This window comes from Mya arenaria, chromosome 1 (assembly GCF_026914265.1).
Source record: "Mya arenaria isolate MELC-2E11 chromosome 1, ASM2691426v1".
NCBI classification, from domain to species: domain Eukaryota; kingdom Metazoa; phylum Mollusca; class Bivalvia; order Myida; family Myidae; genus Mya; species Mya arenaria.
In genome coordinates, this window is record NC_069122.1 from 55,592,442 (window position 1) to 55,613,458 (window position 21,017).

Consider the following 21,017-nt stretch of genomic DNA (forward strand, 5'->3'; position numbering starts at 1 on the left):
TGAATTGCTTTAAATTTAATACATTTAATTGATGTTTAGTTGGTGTAGTTAAAGGACATTTCATATGTACTAAGCATTTATAAGAGCGATCAATGCAAATAGCAATAATGTAGCAGAAAACAAGTGTATTACTTAATGCAAGTAGATAAAAAAATGCTTCAAAGAGCATTGCAATTTATTGTACCTAATTCATAGTATGACTGTATGCGTAAGTCGTTTGTGACAAAAAAAAATATAGTGTCATATTTTTAGCCGTTTCAACTTGGTGGTACGTTTGGCACAGTAGACGTCGGGTCTGGGACGCGCAGATAACGTTACGCAAGGGCTACTAGGGTCACGTTATGTCTACACTTCGTCATACTCGTTGACATAGACTTCGTCACCTCGTTAGCTGTTAGTTGGGCAAAGGCTCGAATAGGCATCACCGTTGCACCGGTATACGGCCGGTCACGTGACATATGCCGACTTAGTAACTTCCGGGCTAGGACTGCTCGGTGTACGGCATACATTTCTACACTTCCGGGCATTGGTACAGCTCGGTACTATGTGTTGATTACCGGTTTAGCTCGGACCGATACTTAACTTTCGGGCTTTCGACAGCTCGGATCGCTACGTGCTACGTGGGATCGACTTCCCTTCCAGGCATCACTCTTGAACTGTTAGTCATTGACGGCTGGACTCTACACCACTAGATATACAGTTTTTACACCAGAGACATTTGTCTACTGATAGTCAATGTTTAATTTAGTGCACAAACATTAAAACAAGTGTGTTTAAGTAATGGGTTATTAAGCAATTTAGTCATTTGTGAATATGTTCATTTGTTTGTAGTATTTTGTTAACAAATTGTTATTATGATCTTCGTTGGTATATCTGTTCTTAGCGAGTTGTTGAGGAGTTGTCGTCCCTCGTCGATCCTGATCGTTACAAGTACTGATAAGTTTTTTTTAGTTTGTATATGCATTACTTTATTCATCATTGTTTAAAACGTTGCGGCTGGTTCCTATAAGGCTTATGTTTTGAATTTAATGTCTTATTATTGATAAATATTAGGTTATACACATATAAACTTCAAGCCCCCAGTACATTCGTAAGTTCCAGTGAACTATTGTTTCACTGAACATTCGATTATTTAAAGATCAATATTTTGACTTACTGAGATTGTACGGTGTATTGGCCGTTTGGTAAGTATCCTTTAGGCTCAAATATTGGTTTTGCACACCGGAATATTTGGTTAATTTATCAGATGTTTTAAATACGCATGACCTTTTATCGAGCCATAAGCGATTTTGTTAAATGTCGATGGCTTGCGCCTATACATCTGACTCATCGAAATTTAATGATTAGGTTATAATTAATATATTTAATAATTAACTGATGATAAAGCAAGAACAATTTTTAGTTCTGTACTCGCCCTTGGGGTAATATTTAAGATTTCTGCACTGGAATTAGATTTTTAACATGTTATATTGATAGAAGGACACCTTTTAAACATCGGGAATAATAACACGATATGGGTAAATGTCACTTGTCAATCAATATTGAATATCTCTGTATTCAAGCTTCAAATAATGTTAATCAAAGTTGCTTGAAGAGCTCTATTTAAAATGGAAATTCGTAATTTGATGACTCTCATAACCGTCAAAGATAGTTTACAAAACGTTTTTTCTGCATTCTATTAAAATATTGATTAAAGATATCAGCTTTAAACATTCGCATTATTTTGTAGATATGTAGAGATAAATAATGCTATTTAACTTGGTTAACCCAACGTATATTTAATCATTTACAGACAAGCTAACTCCCTGGCTATTCAATTGAGTGTATTGCGAAATACATGTATGTCGAAAAAGAAGGTTAAACGAGAAAGTCACTTGCACATGAAACATTATAATTATTATGCATTGAAATTCATGTTGTTGTTGTTTAAACCGTGAGCATATGCGTATCGCAGAGTATTACAAATGATAATATCAAAAAGCTATAATTTCAACTGCATGTTTTTTTTGTTTAAATCCGTTAAATGACCAGCAGTATCTTTATAATATATGCTACTGTACACACTAGATCGATCAAGGACACAACGACGTTGCATACTGCTAGCGCACATCTTAATTTTGGGGAACAACCACAGCGTCTTCCTGTTAACAAGGTACTGATATAAAGATCCTGGCACATCCCTACTCTATAAATAACGCCCCGTTAGTGAGATACGTTCCATGCCATCTTAGCAATACGCTTTCATACACAAATATTCTTTAATTAAACATATCAAAACCATGACATATTTCTCGCATTGTGAAACTAATGAGGCCAAGTCCCAATCAAGCCCTGCCATGTACACAATTGTAAAATACATTCATGTAGAAGTGCAATTGTTACAAATAATAAAATAAATGTCTAGTTATACTCCTAGAGAGACTGGAACACAACACCAAACGAGCATTTTGCGTTCGTTCCGCGTCGCTTTTATCTATATGTTTGATCAGTATGTATGTACATGTCAAGACGGCTACACGTAAACATTATCTGTGTATGCTTATGTGAGGATCTAGGATTTTGAAACAATATGATGTGGATAAGGTGGATAGTGTTTGTTATCAAGTTGCTTTTGATAGGTTCATGTTATGCCCAATTATATGTCCACTATCAGATTGTTTTTGACACGTTTGTGTTATGCCCAATGATATGTCCACTATCAAGTTGCTTTTGACACTTTTGTGTTATGCCCAATTGTATGTCCACTATCAAGTTCCTTTTGACACGTTTTAATTATGCCCAATTATATGTACGCTATCAAGTTGATTTTGACACGTTTGTGTTATACCCAATTATATGTCCACTATCAAGTTCCTTTTGACACGTTTGTGTTATGCCCAATTTCATGTCCGCAATCAAGTTCCTCTTGACACGCTTGTAATATGCCCATTTTCATGTCGGCTATCAAGTTGCTTTTGACACGTTTGTGATATTTCAAAATAGTATGTCCTCTATCAATTTGCTTGTGACATGTTTGTGATATGCCCATTAATATGTCCGCTATCAATTTGCTTTGAAACGTTTGCTATATGCCTATTAATATGTCCGCTATCAAGTTGCTTTGGACACGTTTGTGGTATTTCAAATTAATATGTTTGCCATCATTTTGCTTTTGACACGTTTGTGATATTTTAAAATCATATGTCCGCTATCAATTCGCATTTGACACGTTTGTGGTATTTCAAATTAATATGTTTGCTATCATTTTGCTTTTGACACGTTTGTGATATTTTAAAATCATATGTCCTCTATCAATTCGCATTTGACACGTTTGTGATATTCCAAATTAATATGTCCGCTATCGTTTTGCTTTTGACACGTGTTTGATATAGTTAGTTGGACAACTACAGAAACAAGCTCATTAGCAAACAGTTTGATAACGCCAAAGACATAGAACACACACAAACATATCATATATTTTGTAAGAATAGTCACCTCGTTTGTATAAACGTTTTAGAACATTGTCAAAGAGCTATATTAGGTACCCCCTAAAATCAACGTAACAGGCTTAAGAGTAGGATCCTTGCATATTAAATGTGGTAAAAAAAGTGATTAATAATTCATTTATATAAATTGTGTGAATGAAATCAACACTGAGTGACTTGAAAAATGTACTACTACCTTTGCATAAAAAAGGTCTTCATTCTGGCTAACATTATATAAACTAAAGACTTCCGTTCTCAGTCTCTGTAAAACTGGAAATTATGACAACATTAAAATGTAAGTGCGGGGCGACTTTTTACAGCTTCCACACGACACGCACAAAATTGCTGTAAATATAAATACTTATGTAAGAAACTACAGAAACAAACTCAGTGGCAAATAGTGTAAACAACAGCCCGGTTTTGTTGCACTGGGTAAACGCCAAAGACATAGAACTCATAGAACACAAAAACAAACAAAAAATCACATATTGTTTTGTAAGAAAAGCCACCTCGTTTATATAAACGTTGTAGAAAATTGCCAAAATGCTATATGAGGGACCATATGCCCAATCAAATGTCCGTTATTAATCTTTTGACACGTTTGTGTTGTGTCCAATAATATGTCCGCTATCAATTTACTTTTGACTCGTTTGTGTAATGCCCATCAATATGTCCGCTATAAATTTGCTTTTGACACGTTTGTGTTATGCCCATTAATATGTCCGCTATAATTCTAAGGTTTGTGTTATGCGCTTTTTTCACCAGATTTACTCTTCATAGTAAAGTGTTTCCAATGTGCAAATAACTAAGAAACCTCTTACAGTTTTTTCCGTTTACCATTCCGTTCTATTTAAAGTATATGAAGCAATTTAATTTCATTTGATTGGAATTTCGACTTTTATAAACAACAAATTAAACATCAAATCATCAAATAGCAGAGAGCAAAATGTAAAATAACTTTCTGTAATAGTTCTCTATCACGGTGAGACGTCATAGATATAACGTTTTGTTAATAGTTCTCTATCACGGTAAGACGTCATAGATATAACTTTATGTTAATAGTTCTCTATCACGGTGAGACGTCATAGATATAACGTTTTGTTAATAGTTCTCTATCACGGTAAGACGTCATAGATATAACTTTATGTTAATAGTTCTCTATCACGGTGAGAATTCATAGATATAACTTTTTGTTAATAGTTCTCTATCACGATAAGACGTCATAGATATAACTTTATGTTAATAGTTCTCTATCACGTATCACGTTATAGACATACACACAAGCTTTATTGTTATCAACCGCGGTAAAATGTCACATATATAACTTTCTGTTAATAGTTCTCAATCACGATAAGACGCAAAATATATAACTTTCCGTTAATTGCTCTCTAAACAAATACGTTTTACTAATTTTCCTAGAATCTGCATACATTACTACTGAACAAATATATTGGTAACATATATGAAACAAGATTAAGGAAAGGTAACATTGCAGCTTTAAATGGACTCTATAATCTATTGGCTTTACATGTATTATGTTAATCAGAATTCAAACACTGACATTTAAAATACTTAAAGGTTTTCATTATGAAAACCACTCAACTTGGACAAAACATGACACAAGTCCAGTGCCCTAACTAGCACTGAACGGGTAACACATTTGCAATTTAGCGCGAGCGCCTTTATTATTGGGACATGCAAGTAATGACAATAATGCTTTTACAATAACTTGCGCATGGGCGAATAGTTTGATTACTTTTGATGAAGTATGGTATAACCACCTTTTCTCAACTAATTATTTCATCGTATTCGCAACATCAAATTCGCACAACCAACGATTACTACAAATCAAGTTATTTTCAATTTACTGTTGTGTTGACAGGCTAGCGTTTAATTTCAATTTGTCAGTGAACATATTCGTATTAGTAATTTACCAGACGACAGCACGCTCGATCAGATTTAAATTCAATCCGAGGTAATATCTAGTCATTTAAAAGTTAAAATGGTTATTTCACATTGTTGTAGTTGGGTTTGACGCTATATTTTTGTAACTCACATATGATGAATGTTCGTAATCTCTATGTATATTCCTAGGTCCCGACGACTTCCACACGCGTGTGTATATGACTTTCATCTTCATGAGCGAATTGCATAAAATCAGTCAATGCAATTGCTTTTTCTAAAAATATTTCCTCGTTAAAGCTAATGAAATAAATATAATGTCCTTAAATTTCCCCGGACTTGAAATGAAATGTATTTGAAATTGAAAAGTTCAATTAGGAATACTTATCATTGATAAGTGAAGTATTAACTACTTACAATAAACCATAAACTAAATGGCATTATTGTTAGATATATACCAATATCATACGCTGCAGGGTTCCATAATAATGGCGCACTTGCTATTGTACATTAACGGCTAGGCTATATAGGTCTCGATTGACAACAGACCGATCGATTAACAGTTAAAGTATAGAAACTTGTTCAATGTAGAGTTAATATATTGAATGTTTGCACTTAATAGCGAAATATAATGCATGAATATGTTCAAGGGTGTAGTCACTGTATTATATTTTTTGTATAATCTTTGGTCAAGTGACCCAGCCAGATGATCTGTTTTGTACCAATCTGAAATTGTGTACACGCATATGTTTATTGCCTACCGTATTGCATGTTTGTTTCAAAGCGATTGTTCCTATAATATAAACAACACAAAACATTTACCCTTTAAAATCGTATAAAGCTAATGAACAAAATTAATCAGAATTTTTAGTCATTGTCGTCGATATAAAAGTTGTAAAACATTCTCTGACTTGCACATTTCCGTTTTTGTTGTGTTTGATCATTGGTATGTTTTTCAAAGTAGATGCGTAGGCATCAAAATCATCCGAACCTATTCCATTGCAACATTGCCATTTCTGTAAGATTGTTAAGACAAAGAGAAGGATTATTTTCAAGTGACCTTTGACACAGTGACAAAGATGGTGAGTTTGGCTGTTAATAGCACATGGCAAACGTCCTTGAAAATAAACCATCAAGTCTAACTTTGGTTAACACTACGTTATAGTTGATCACAATTTAACATTGTCACCCTTTTAGTAATATAAATGCGATATTAAACTTGCTAAGCACTATTTACAGTATTGCTAATCTAAAAATAATCGATATATTACAAATGAGATTACATATTCCGTGATGTTAGGTAATTGGAATTTCAAGGGATACCGGATACTTTATATCGTATTGCTAAAATGTCGTTACTATACGTAAATCCGGAATCACCGTATACATTATACATCACGGTAGTTATGGAATATACCACTAGCCATATGACTATAGGCTTACGCCCATTCCATGATTGATCTTAAGGGCTTATTTGATTATAGATAAAGACATTCACAACTGTGACTTAATTACCGTTTAATGAAATGTCAAATTATTTTGTCTGTGCCATATTCACAGGTGAAAAGACGGCACGATTTGAATTGGTTCAAGCTATTATTGTGTTAAAATAAGTTATATCAGTTGTCAAACATGCGATATAATACAATGACGTAGCTACTTGTATTAATGACGAAGATAAAAAAAAATGGCACGTCAACTGAGTTATACTAATTGAAATCAATCGAATTGGAATAGCAAACATATTATATTTCTTCATAAGTCATGCTGTTATTGATACATTTATTAGTATTGCGCGGTCAAGCCTATGCTAATTGTTCTTTATCTCATTCAGGCTAGTATATAGACGAATATAAAGTATGAGCTAAAAAAAGAGTATTGTATTATTTCAAAATGACTTTGAAATCATTTTTTAAAACTATACTGAAACATAGACCAGATGATCGCAATAAGCATAAAGCTACCCAAACTTTGATAACATAAAAAGAAATCAATGAAGACTAATTAAGATTTGCGAAAATCAATTATAATATTAATTAATTGCTCATTGGCCCAATATTAAAAGAAGGGGATTAGATAGTCAATGGTTTAATACAATATTTTGTACACACCATCTTTATTGAACAAGAAATTATTTAATGGAAACAAAGATATTTTCTCAGTTCATGTTAAGAACAATTCAAATGACAGACAGAAAACTCTAATAAAATGGTAAAAATGAGTCCATTCAGAAATGGTAAACGTTTGCAATCTTATCGTTTAAATGCACGCACGGACATACGATTATGGTTGACAGAGATGAACTGTTTTTCAAATAATTTATAGACAATTATATTGACTAACGTTAACTATAGTTGACACGATGTTACGTTAATGTGAGGTCATTCGATATAAGGGCCGCCTACAGGAAAAAAATAGCATAAATTAGCGTCGGACCCAGTTAATGTTTCAGTCCTAATATGTTGTTGGTCTTAAAGTCATTTAAAGCACTGTCATACGACTCCTCCCTTTATATACAGTGGCGGGTCTTATCACAAGAACGCAGATACGCCATTAAATGTTTATGCTGCGTCATTTGTTAAATACTGACAAAGCTCATTGCACGATGCTTGCAAAATTTTGGATAATTGCGAATTGATTAACCATTACTTGATCGCAGCTATTTCAAATAGTTACACAATGGTTTTCCAAACTTACAAACAAAAGGTATTGTGTTCCTTTCTATTGAAATAAGTACTGCTAGGTTAGCTAAGCACACACGTAAATATCGATATATATATTTGAAAGTTTATGTTTGATATTATATTTTTGTTTTAAATCCAGCATCAAATATTCCTTGTCCCTAATATGTTGTAAAACAAGATTTTCACGAGATACCACCAATTATAGATGCTAAAATTAATACAAAGTTGGGGAATGCGCATACAATAATATTAATCCTAGATTCGGATATAAATACATTTATATCAAATGATATCGTCTTATGTGTGAATATCACTGTCATATTAAACAGCAAAATGCAGGCAATGGTACGGCTCCTTATAATAGGTATCATTTGTTTACTTCATTGACACGAATACAATCCCCTTAATATCTAGGATCTTGTAGTAAGTTAAGACAAAATAGTACAATAAAGATTACTGACCTTTAATATTTGAAGTAGTTACTTATCCAAACAGATGAATCGTGAACTAAAAGTTTAACAAATTTACTTGTTTAGTTACGTGGAGTCCAAGAGACACCGAGTGTCTTATTAGGTATCGCTTACACTAGCAGAACAATACGTAAATATGGGATCCCAGTGTATGTTTTTATTGAGTATGCTCAGTCAACTTCAGTATAATCCTTCAATCATTTCAATTCATATAATACACCTGTAATTTACAACCCACTTTAACAATAGGGACATGCCAAGTTAATGAACTGATGAAAATCAAGTTGCATAAGCATAAAAATGCTTTAAAGAAAAATAGTTAAAAAAAAAAAGAAAAAAAAAAGCACTCAGCCTAATTAAGCATTTTTGAATATAGTCTCCGCATCGTTAACTGTTTTTTAAGAGTTCCGTTGTATACCTATAAAGTTAAAGTCAGTACCATACTGTTGTCCTACAATAATCTTGCCATAAAACGAATATTTTAAAATACGTATGTTTGATTATAACCTGTAATTATATATAGGGGTTTAATCACTTTATAAATGGATGAAAAAGAGTGTTAGTAAGTAAATTGTAAAATAGACACCCCTTTCAGAGCCGTGTTATAACATATCATATTAGAAAATTGTATTCCCCAACCATGACTCCCAACGGAATTATACGCTTAGATATTTGTATACATCAACGGAAGAATACTTTGGAATTGTCCTAACATAATGATAGGATGACACTAACCATGAATAATATATCAAGGACTTTTAGCCTTACACACTACATAACAGCTCTCCTTAATATCGTCATCTGATAGTGTACTTCAATTATTTTACCCTGCGTGTTGTATCTTACAGCATGTGGTGATAAAACAAATGTAACGGCATTTTCAAAAAAAACAATAATATTACAGATTATTATAGAAATGTCACGTGTTGACATTTTTCATAGATATCGCAAACACTCTCTCTAAATTACTGTTCCAGTGTGTGTATAACGCGTGATAATTTGCTTCATAAATGCTACGTCGGAAGGCAATATTTTGCTTCGAATTAAGACTTTAAGCAATGATAACTTTCCTATTTCTTCACCCGTTTAAATGAATCATTGCGCAGTCTACGCCGCTAACTAAGCTCCGCTTTCGGTCTTTTATCAGGGTTTGATTCAGAGTTAAGTTTCTTAAAACACTTCGACAAACCTTTTCACAGTACGGCCGTCTGACGGAGCACTGTCAAGACATTATTTTGAAAACAGGTTTGTCGAAGGGTTGATATAACTAATTAACTTATCAAACGTCGGTAATAAAACGAAGGCGAGCTTCATTAAGCGGCATAGACTGCCCATTGTTTTATTTAAAATGGTGTAGTAAAAGAACAGTTATCTTTGATTTAATTCTTTATTTTAAGTACTATATTGCCTTCCAACTTAGCATATCACGTAATTGATCACTTGGTATACACACACTGTGTTCTTAAGGGACTAACATAGATGGAAAGAAAATTCAAACACAGCTTATTGATGTATCAATCTACCATATCACTGTTTTTCATAATGATGATGATGATGATGCTGATGATGTTGCTGCTGCTGATGATGATGATAAAATTTAATTATCCTCGATCAGTGACCACAAACAATATGTTACTGTTATTATTTTTCATACATTCACAGGTATAAGACAGAAATACATTAATCAGTTTCGGTCATTATTATTCATACACTCTATGATAAAACCTTATGTTATAACAATACATAAACTATTTCAACATATTGAACAAAAGCATAACGTAGCTATTTTGATTTAACTACTAAGATAAAAGGAAAGTAATGAATAACACCCAAACAAATATATCAGCCGAATTTAATAAGTCTGCTTTGGAATCAAGCGTGACTAACAAACATATCATATTTCTACATAAGTCTTATTGTCTTATTGTCATTGAGAATACAAACCTCTGCTCATTGATCTTCGTTTGATTGAGAATAGTATGAATGAGTTTAAGTACAATGCGATTAATTAAAATATATTTGTGTCATTTCCAAATGACTCCTAAATAGAAACGGTCGTTAGTGATATTATAATATGTTAATTAGAAGATGACTGTTTGCTTACAAAAAAATGCCACCCACGATAAAATAACATTGAATAACAAAATTTCTGTAAATATCATAGGAAATTAGGACCAATGAAGACTAAGTTTGATTTGCAGAAATTATATTATTAATGTCCGTTGACCCCCACAGATAAGGAGGGAAAAGAAAATCATCATGTGAAAAAATATATAATACAATTTTGCTGTGTCGGCAATTTAATAATGCAATGACAATTAAGAGCAATTAATTATTTTCGACAAGGTATAACAGGGTAATTACAAGGTACTAAATGTAGAGCCTATAGCTAGAGACATGCCATGTCAATAGAATCACTTGGTTCAGTGTATTGTAATTGTCAATGCTTGGTTGCTGTTCCAGTAACTTAACCAGCACTGATCAGGTAACGCATTTGCAACTTAGAGCACCTTCATTAATGATATGTAAATGTATTTAAACAATTGCTTTTACTGAATGTGTAAATGCCCCAACAATTCATATCCAATTTATCTCAATCACCCCATTAATGGGGTTCCATTCAACGAAATGAAAGTCAGCATTATAACATTACATTTCACATAATCTGACATGTATTAAGTGACTGAGTTTTGTTAGACGCATGTATAACTTTTTGACGGAGCCTGGACTTCCTTTGCAATATATAAAGTCAGTCCAACTATTAAATCAGTTGCTATATTGTCAAACACGCCAACTATAGAACAATAACAATATCCACATGCGGTTTGGCTTCATAACAAATTTTGATCAACTACTTATATCCCGTATTCGCGATATCATATTCCCTCAACCAGCAAATAATACAAACCATTTTTTTTTCAAAATGCTGCTGTGTTTACAGGTAAAATGTGGCTAGCATTTAATTTCCGTTTGTAAGTGAACATATTCGTATCAGGCAAATATCCAGGCGACAGCACGTAGGATCCGATACAGATTCAATCCGAGTTTATATCTTGCCATTTGATAGTTAAAATTGATATTTTACATTCTTAAAAATTCAAAACTTAAAAGTGATAATAAGGTTAATTGGGAGACACGATCTTGGATATTTAATAGTACTGGTTTAACAGAGGACAAGTTTTAAATGAAAGTATCTTAAATAGGTATATTTAGGCGGCAATAGTTAACAGTATTGCATATTGTTAGTGCGTAAACCCCATGGCAGATTGACAGTCCAGGCGTAATTGTTCTTACAGTAAAACAGGAAAACAACAACATTGTAATTACGGTTTTAATTCAGAAAATATTATATAATTATTTAAAATGTTGTTTATTTTGAAATGTGATATTGCCTATCGTGTAAACAGTTCAAAGTACAATATTATTTCAGACGTTAGCCGTTCATAGATCATTTATTTCTGTTCAGAAGTGCATGAAATATTTCATCTTCATGAGCGAATTGCACAAAGTCAGTCAATGCAATTGCCCTTTCGAAAGATTTCTCCTCGTTAACGCCAATGATACAAACATAATGCCCTTAAATTTTCTTGGACTTTAGATTTGCAATGTATTTGAAAAAATCAATTAGCAATACTTATCATTGATAAGTGAAGTACTAATTACTTGCATTGAACCATAACCGAAATAACATTATTGTTAGATATATGCCGATATCATACGTTGCAGGGTTCCATAATAATGGCGCACTTGTTATTGCACATTTACGGCTAGGCAATATAGGTCTCGACTGAAAACAGACCGATCGATTAACAGTATGAGTATAGAAACTTGTTCAATTAAGAATGAATACAGCGAATTATATTGGTCAAGTGACCCAGCTAGATAAGCTGCTATTGTATTCATCTGAAATTGTATACACGTATACCTTTATCGCCTGCCATATTGCCTAATTAAGCTAATTTTCCTATAATATATACAGCACAATTCTTTAACCCTGTATACTCGTATTAAGGTAATGAGGATATCAGAATGATTTAGTAATTGGCGTCGATATAAAATCTGTAAAACCGTCCATGACTAGCACATTTATTGTACAATCCGTTTTTGCTGTGTTTGATCATTGGTATTTTTTTAAAGAAGATGCGTATGTATCAGAATCATCCAAACCTATTCCATTGCAATAAATAATGCCATTTCCGTTTGTTTAGACATAGGGAATAATCATTTCCCACTAACCTTTGACACAGTGACAAAGATGATGTGTTTGGCTATTGATAACACAGGCTCAACGTCTTTGAAAAGAAACCATCAAGTCTCACTTTGATAAGACATAACGTAAGAGCTGATCTCAAATTAACATTGTCACCCTTTAATTAATATAAATACGATATTAAACCTGCTAAGCACTATTTACAGTACTGCTGATCTAAATATAATCAAGATATAGAAGTGATAATATAAATACCGGCATGTAAGGTAAATATAACGGTAGGTATCGAATATACCCGTAGGCATGACTATAGGGATATGCCCATTTCATGATTGATCTTAAGGGCATATTTGGTTATAAATAAAGACATTCACAACTGCCGCTTAATTACCGTTTCATGAAATGTCAAATTATTTTGTGAAAAGACCGATCGATTTGATTTGTTTCAAACTACTATGTTGTAACAATAAGTTATATCAATTGTAAAACAGAACAAATAATACAATGACGTAGCTGTTGGTATTGTTGGTATTAATTACTAAGATAAAATAATGTTCACCTCAACTGAACTATATTCTTACTTAATAAAAGTATGTGGGAATAGCAAACATATTATATTTCTTTATAGGTCATGCTGTTATTGTATCATTGATTGTTATTGCGTAGTCGAGCATCTGCTTTGTTCTTTATCTGATTTAGACTAGTATGTAGGCGAACATGAAGTATGCGCTGAATAAAAAGTATTTTATTTTATTAGAATAACTTTCAAATCATTTTTATAAAATTATACTGATATGTTAATTAGATGATCGCAATAAGAAAAAGCTACACAATCTAAGATATCTAAATACAGAAATCATTGTAGGCTAAGTTAGACTTGCGAAAATCAATTATATTATTAATAAAATATTTATTGACCCAATATTAAAAGACGGGCTTGAGAAAGACAATGGTTTAATACAGTGTACAGACAAGTTTTCTCGAACCTTTAATTATTTACTGGAAACTAGTGTCATTAAAACTAGTTACCTTTCTGCCTTTCTCAATTCAAATGAAAAACAGAATTTAACAACCTATACTGAAATGGTAAAAATGAGTCCATGCAGAAATGTGTTACGTTTGCAATCTTATTTTTTAAACGATCGAGCGCATAGACGATTATGGTTGACATTGATTAAACTGCAACTGTGAACACAAACCTTACTTAATTACGACCAGGCCTGAATACGAAAGAGAGATGCCTTTGTGAGAAGCGAGTAAGCTTACTGGACATCTGGATGTACCAAGCAGAATAACGGCAGGAAATTTTTTAATGAAGTCGGTCTTATTCTGAACCTTCCATGCGTGCGCTTGACGTTTATGTCATGTGTTTGCTTGCAAATGATAAACATTGTTCTTCAGAACTCACTTATAGTATTAGCAAATTACTGTGAAGTGCTTACAAATCAGGTATAAAGCCAAACGGCATCATGGAATATAAGGATCAAGATGCGTGTTGGCAAGGACCTACAGGCGGCAAATTGCTAACCAAAGGAAAAGGTAGTGATTTTAGCTTGAGGAAGTCCTTTTTAGATGAAATCTTACAGTATGTGTGAAGCAAATTAATATCAGTCATTGTCACCCTCTTACATGGAAATAATAAAAATAATGTTAACACTGTTTTGCAACATAATGAAACATAAGTAATCTAAAACGTTGCGAAATCTGCACAGATTTCTTTGAACAAAGCATTGCTTACAAATATGTGTACATGTAAAACAAATGTTTGATCAAAAGTATGTATGAAATATCAACATTCCAGCCTTGAAAGAGACTCTCTCATTGTCTTGCAAAACATTTATTATATAAAAAATAGAAATTAAAAAGAAAAGAAAAGTTTTCGCTTTACCAACTCATAAAGTAACCATTTCCGTTATAAATAAGAGTTTGACTATACAGTATACGTATGTTTCATAGACAAATCTGAATCTAAGAGTAGAAATATATAATTCAACGGAATTATATCTGAAAACTTACACTGATTATATAGGTATTTTTTTAAATAAGCATTTGTTTACATGTCAAAGTAATCTGATAACATTTTACAGCTTGTCAAATAGAAGGAATGTTTAATAATTACTCCAAACGATGTGTTTATTAAATGTATGAAAATAACCCTATTATAGCAATGATATAAAAAGTATATAAACAAGTATTTTTTAATGAATATCGCACATGAACAAACGTACAGTGTGCACATAGGTGCATGGCAACTAATAAACAATTAAAGCAAATTGAGTGGCTTTACATTTACGCTTGCAAAACTTTCGCAATTTAAGAAGATTGCGCACATCTTGATTAATCGTAACTTCATCTCAGCTATTCAATATAGTAACACAATGATTTTCAAAACTAACCAATAGAAGGTATTGGGATTCCTTCTTCTGAAATCCGTACTGCTAGGTTAGCTAAGCACACACGTTAATATTGATATATATTTGAAAGTTTATGCTTAATATAATATATGTCGAAGATTATTTACATTATCTAGTGTGTGTGTGTGTTGTTTTAAATCCAGAATCAATTATTCCATGTCAATAATATGTTGTGAAACGAGTTTTTCACAAGATACCAAGATTGATAGATGTTAAAAATAATCCAAAGTTTCGGAATGCGGGTACGTCAGTAAAACACAATTTTCCTAGCGTCGAATATATATCCATTTATATAGAATGATACCGTTTTATGTGTAAATATCACTGTCATCTTCAAGAGCAAGAGGCAGTCAATGGTACGGCTTCTTATATAGCTATCATTTGTATCTCCATGATGCGAAAACATATCTTCTATATCGAAGATCTTGTAGCAACTGAAGAAAACAAATAGTAAAAACAAAGAATACTGACCTTTAATATTAAAAGTAACTTCTTATCCAAACAGAGGAATTGTGAAACAAAATGTTCAATTATTTCACTTCTTTAGTAACGTGGAGTCCAATATACTATAGACTCAGTCACCTTCAGTATAATATATCAAGCTATTCAATTCGTTATATACACCTGTCATTAACAACCCACTATGACAATAGTGCCCAATCATTCATCTGATTGACGGCATTCATAATCAATTGACACATAAAGGCATACACCCATTACTCGCTGTTCATAATCGTCCATAAACAATCGGCAAAAAAACTCTGAAATATTTTTGTGAAGGCGCACAGAGCAAACTGTTCAAAAATATATTTGAAGAAAAATATATTGAACTTTCTTTAGCATATTCGAGTACAAACAAGAGTACGTATTTAGCAGAGTTCCAGTTGTATACTTATAAAGTTAAAGTCAGTACCGTACTGTTGTCCCACAATAAACATGTCCATAAAATGATTATTTTAAAATACGCCTGCTTTGCTATATTCTGAAATAATATAGAGTTTAAATAACTTCGTAAATGGGTGATAGAGAGTGTTAGCAAGAAAATTGTAAAAAAGACACCCTTTTAGTGCCGTGTTATAAAATATTGTTATAAAATATCACATACGATATTTGTAAACCCCTAATCCCCAACCAGGACTACCAACGGAAGAATAGCCTTAGATAATTGTATACCACAACGGAAGAAAACGTTTGATTTTTTCTGAAATAATGATAAGTTGACATTACGCATGACTTATATATCAAGGAGCTTTGGCCTTCAAAACTACACACAGCTCTTCTTAATATCGTCACTTGTTAATTCAATTATTTGACCCTGTTTGTATTGTTTTCAAAAAAAAAGCTTTAGTATCTTACAGAAGGTTGTGATAAAACTTTTTTTTTTTCAAAAAAAATACAAAATTACAAATCATTAAAGCCTTATAGAAATGCCTTTTGTTTACAATTTACAGAAAACATGCTCAAACGCTCTCTCTAACTAATTGCTCTTTAGCTAAACACATAGATAGACAGAAAATTCAAGCGTTACTAAATAGCGTATAAATCAACAACATCACTGTTTTTTTCATTTAATAGCAGACGGATGATGATGATGATGATGATGACGATGGCGATGATAACTGTGAATTAATTACTATTCATTGTAATAAATTTGTTTTTCGATCATTGACCACAGATGATATGTCATTCATTTTTTATATACAAATTCACAGGATATAGAACAAAAATATATTAATCAGTTTCTGTCATAATTATATATACACTCTATGATAGGACTGATTTTTGTAACAATAACATAATTTAGTTCAACATATAGAAAAAAAGCATAACGTTACTTTTTTGTATTAAATGCTATTAAGATAAATGAAAGCTTTGAATAACTCCTAAACAAAGCTATCAACTTTCTGTTAAAAGACGGCTTTGAACTTAAGCGTCAATAACAGACATATCATATTACTTAATAATTCATTTTCTTATTGTATAAGTAACTGATATTAAGCAATCACGCTGGTCTTTTGTCTTTATCTGATTGAATATAGTATGGACACGTATAAGAAGAATGCGCCTAGCAAAGAGTATTGTGTCGTTTGAAAATGACTCTGAAATCGATACGGGTGTCTGTGATATTGTAATATGTTAATAAGAAGATAGCCAAATAAAAGTTTGCTTTAAAAAACGCTAGCTACGTTAAGGGAACATGGGATATGAAATGCTATGAAATTCGGACAAATGAAGACTATATGTCAGATTTGCGAAAATCCATATTGTTTGTAATGCCTGTTGACCCTACTTCATTCGAAGGGGCTACACAAAATACCATGTACAAACTTATCCGGCACTGGTCGGAAAACGCGTTTACAAGCACCTTCATTATTGGCCCATGCAAGTATTGACAGTATTGCCTTTACTTTTATGCGCATATACGCTAATAGTTTGATGTCCTATTTATCTCAATCGACTCATTAACGGGGATGAAAGTAAGCGAATTGAAAAACAATATCATTGAAAAATAATAATATAACATTAATGTTAATATAATTTACTGACATGTATCAAGTGACTGAGTTTTATTGCAGGTATGGATAACGTATGGCGGAGTATGGAATGCCTTTGCAATATATGAAGTCGGTCCAATTACTCAATCCGTTGCGATATGGTAAAACAAAACAAATATAATACAATTACAGTATTCGCATGATGTTTGGCTTTTAAAACAATTTTTGATCAACTTATTATTTCACCGTATTCGCGATATCAAATTAGCCAAACCACCATTTAATACAAACCAAATTATTTTCAATATACTGTTGTGTTGACAGGTAAAAATTCGGCTCGCGTTTAATTTCAGTTTGTTAGTGAACATATTCGTATCAGTAAACAATAGGAGGTCAGCACGTTCGATCCGAGTTAGATTGACTCGGAGAGTTAATATGTAGCCATTTAAAAGTTAAAATGGATATTTTACACTGTTGAAATTCTATGGGAGTAGTTTCAACATAGAAGTGATAATGTGTTTAAGTGGGTGACAAGATTATAGGTATTTAATAAAACGGGTTTAAAAGACGATTAGTTTTGAATGACAGTAAATTGAATAGGTGTATGGAGGCGACGATTAGTATCAGTATCGAATCTCGTCAGGGTTTAAACCCATGTCTGATTTACGGTGCAGGGTTAGTTGTTCATGCAGTAAAACAATAAAACAAAGATATTGTGAATATGGTCTTAATAGAGAAAATATTCTATAACGTCTTCAAATATAAACTATTTTGAAATGTGATATTGCCTATCGCGTAAACAGCTCAATGATCAATACTATTTCAGACATTAGCTGTTCATAAACCATTCATTCCTGAATTTTCAGAAGTGCGGGAATCCTTCATTTTATTCTCCATCATTTCTGGTTTTCTTGTCTATGTTCGTTTTATTCTATGATATATCAATCTAGACACCATCCAATTCAAGTGCCTTTGGACAGTTGTTGCTAAAACAAATAATAATCCTTATACATAACATGGTAACATTCTTTCAGCCATGTTCGCCTTTTTCATCTACGCAATTATATATCCAAAAGAAGAATGATTAATTGCTCGTGAATCGTTGCTATTATAATCTTATTCAGTATGGAACGTTATCGGTCAGTTAAGGTTGATTTTTTATAACGCTTATCAGTGTGTGCGTTACATTACAAATCTTATTTTGATTATTCAAATTCTGCCATAAAATGCTTTATGCCACAAGTTGTTGTTATTAAGTGTATAGTCAGTTATCGAACATTAAGTCGTTATCATGGATACTGTATTATCAAGCACTTAGTTATGTTGCATAATGAACCATTAAACCAAAATGGAAACGTTCAATGTATGAAAAAACAAAAACAAATATGATTATGACATATTTTTACTTGATTAGACCCAGAAAAACACACACAAAATGTAACAGTCGTAACATAGAGGGAGGAGCCTCGCCTTGTTCAACCCTTAAGGTCTATCTACCACCCCTAGCATGCTCCAGTGACAACGAAGGGATGGAAGCAAGGCCCCGTTCCGTTTTAAATGTCCGAGAGAAGGCCCTAGTGACAATGTATATAGCGGAGCCTGTCCCGCATCTATCTTAAATAGATGCACACCAGCATTTTACCGACAATAAAGAAGAGTGGGAGCCTTGTCCGGATATATCTTAAATAGATACACACCGCCAGATTGCCCCTACGATAAAGTAGAGAGGGGAGCCTGGTCCGGATATATCTGAAATAAATGCACACCACCCGATTTCCCCAGCGATAAAGTAGAGAGAGTTGCCTGGCCCGGATATGTCTTAAATAGATGCATACCACAATATTGCCACAGTGACGTCATAGGGAGTGTTGCCTGGCCTGGATCTATATTAAAAAGATGCACACCGCCAGATTGCTCCGGTGACAACGTAGGGAGGGGATCCTGGCTCGGATCTATATAAAATAGATGCACACACCCAGATTGCCCCAGTGACATCGTCAGGAGGGGAGCCTGGCCCGGGTCTATATTAAATAGATATAAGCCCCAGATTGCCCCAGTGACGTCGTAGGGAGGGGAGTCTGGCCTTAATCCAACTCCAATGTGCCCCTGGATTGCCCCAGTGAAAAGAGGGGAACCTGACCTAATCTATCTTAAATAAATGCACTCCAGTGACATCGTTGCGAATGGAACCTAGCCCGGATCCATCCTTAATATCTGCTCACACCAAGAAGGCCCGGTGACAACGTAGGGAGGTGAACCTGGCCTGATCTACCTCATTGATTGGCATATTTAACCGGATAACTTAATTTGAATTGGTTATTTACTAATTACTAATATTTTATAATATATTTTATTTCTCTTTTTAAATGTATTATAACCTATGTGTTATTGGCTAGTTAAACGAAGCGCGTTTTATAATTTCAGACCTGGATGTTTACCTGTTCGGAACGGATGATCCGAAAAGAAGGTCACGCATACTTTAGCACGATATAATGTAATTATTTGATTTTGAATTTGGTTTCTTGATAAGGCATACTTTAAATGTTGATAAAGAAATGTATACATTTTATATTATATTTATGTATTTTCAATTGAAATTTTCAAAAGAAATTTTGTTTCCATCAGATGTTCTTAAATTTCTTATTTTGAACATGATTGTTATGGTCTTACTCCATAAGATCAGTTGTATAAATTGTACAGCTGAATACCAGGGAAATTCAAACAAATGGCGTTGTAGAATCAGAATTGGTGAGATATGCTTTCGTGATGAATATATGTTTATTTGTAAATTAATTGTCTTGCTAAAATGTATGAAAACTAGATACATAAAAGTATGTAGGGTTAATACATACTGGAACCATGCCCTTCTGTATGTTTTTGTCACTTGGTAACTTAAACCCAAAAACGTACTTTTTAAAAACTGGGGGAAATGTTATTTTAGACAACATTTAGAGAATGCTTGAATTATGTTCAATCATTAATTAAAATGTGTCCTGCTGGGACTACTGCATGATACATTGCGGCTACTCTTCTTTTGTTTCAGAAGCTTGAGCTTCTGTTCAGCTCACGTGTATATATTAGAATATGATTATGCCGCATAAAAGCTACATAGGAAATGCCTTGAACAATTTTTAGAAAACAGCAGTTAAACGTTATGAAGGAGTGTACATTATCCAACCTTTAGATATGCAAAAGAAGGGCGTTCATGAATATTCTTCAGCACATACATTTAAGAAGAAATGAAGCACATCATTTCAAATCCATTTGTTTGCTCCGTGACATAACCAGGTCTTGCACAACAAAGCTAAGATTGTTTTAAATGTAAACATATGAGAAGGGATCCTTAGTGATAAGGTCTCGAAAAGTTTAAGTTATATA

At 33.0% G+C, this 21,017-nt stretch overlaps 1 protein-coding gene across 2 annotated transcripts in view; it reads right to left on the minus strand.

Annotated features, from left to right (window-relative positions):
* The window catches only part of LOC128229958 (desmoplakin-like), a 264,609-nt gene extending 248,895 nt beyond the window's left edge, over positions 1–15,714 (minus strand). Inside the window, exon 1 of one of the 2 annotated variants that reach the window (XM_052941905.1) lies at positions 15,616–15,714. The gene's annotated coding sequence lies outside the window, so the exon portion shown is untranslated. Of the gene's footprint in view, positions 1–8,511; positions 8,577–15,615 lie in introns of those variants that run through there. The other variant, XM_052941896.1, reaches the window with a different exon arrangement.
* Between the last annotated feature and the right edge of the window lie 5,303 nt (positions 15,715–21,017).